We start from the raw sequence: 1,404 nt of genomic DNA on the forward strand, positions 1-1,404 counted from the left end.
GCCCTCACCCCCAGCCCCTGGAAATCACCAATGAATCTGTTTCTATGAGTTTGACTTTTTTAGATTACACACATAAGTAAGATCATGTAGTATTGTTTTGTCTTTCTTTGTCTGTGTTATATCTTGTTTCTAGAGTGATGTGGGACTAACATCACCAATTTGGAAAGCCATTTGGCAATATATTAAAGTTGATTATGATTATGCCCTATAATTAAGTCATCCCACAACTGTTTTATAAGCTATAGAAACTCCCAAACATAGTCATAAGGAGGAACCTAAAAAAACAATAAATTGTTTGTAGTAGTGGAGAATTAAAAACAAATTAAATGTTCTTTAACAGGGAAATGGATATATTATATTGTAGTGTAAATGTAGTACTATAAAGCAATTAAAATTAAGAAAATCAGGTGTATGCATCAATATGGATATACATCAAGAATATAATGTAAACAAAATGCAAGTGGTGAAAGAATACCTTTAGTAAAATATTATTCATAGGACATTTAAACATGAAAAATAATATACATTGTTTATTGATGTATCTGCAGTGATATGAAAGCTGCATGAAAAAATAACACCAAATTAAAGATAATGGATATCTGTGGAGAGAAAGAAAAAGGAATGGAATAAGAGAAAGGAATGTTGGCTACTACAACTGTTCATGTAATGCTTGATTTCGTTAAAAAATACAAAGCAAATATGACAAAATATTAAATCTTGACAAATCAGGTGGCAGGGACTTGGGTGTTTATTATGTTACTTTTTGCCTTCTGGTTAACTATTTCTGTATAACAAGTCATTACAAAACTTGTTGGCTTAAAACAACAATTTATGATAATCTCTCAGTATTCATGGTTTGACCAGGCTCATCTGGTGGTTCTCCCTGGAAATGACCCACCCTGTGGTGGTTAGATGTGGGTGGGGATATGCGGGAGACCAGCTCCTGCAGGTCCAGGGGTTCCCTCAGGTGGAGGCGGAGTCGGCGAGGAAAAAGGAAAAAACATGCGGAGACACAGGAGTGCTTTTTCAAGAAGAAGTGTCTCACTTTATTTTACAGCATGCCCCTTTTTATACCGGGCAGTTTAACCATTGTTTCATTAGTATCAGGGTTTTACTTCCTCATAATTCTTATGCTCCAGGGTACAGCTATACCTTTTCTATGCTAAAGACTAACTTATCTTAACTGAGTCCAAATCCCTCCATCTACAATGACTGTGACCAAGGCCTGAGCCTCTACATAATTGCCCAAAGGATGGTTACCATGACCACCCAACATTTATTCTACAAGCTATTGTCTAAGCAGGATCTTAAGATTTACAGGGTGTGTACTTTGACCTTTACTAAGAGACTAGTAGTGTGACTAAAATTACCTTTAGTGTATAAAATATAATTATTGTGATATAT

This window comes from Hipposideros armiger, unplaced genomic scaffold (genome assembly GCF_001890085.2).
Source record: "Hipposideros armiger isolate ML-2016 unplaced genomic scaffold, ASM189008v1 scaffold_452, whole genome shotgun sequence".
NCBI lineage: Eukaryota > Metazoa > Chordata > Mammalia > Chiroptera > Hipposideridae > Hipposideros > Hipposideros armiger.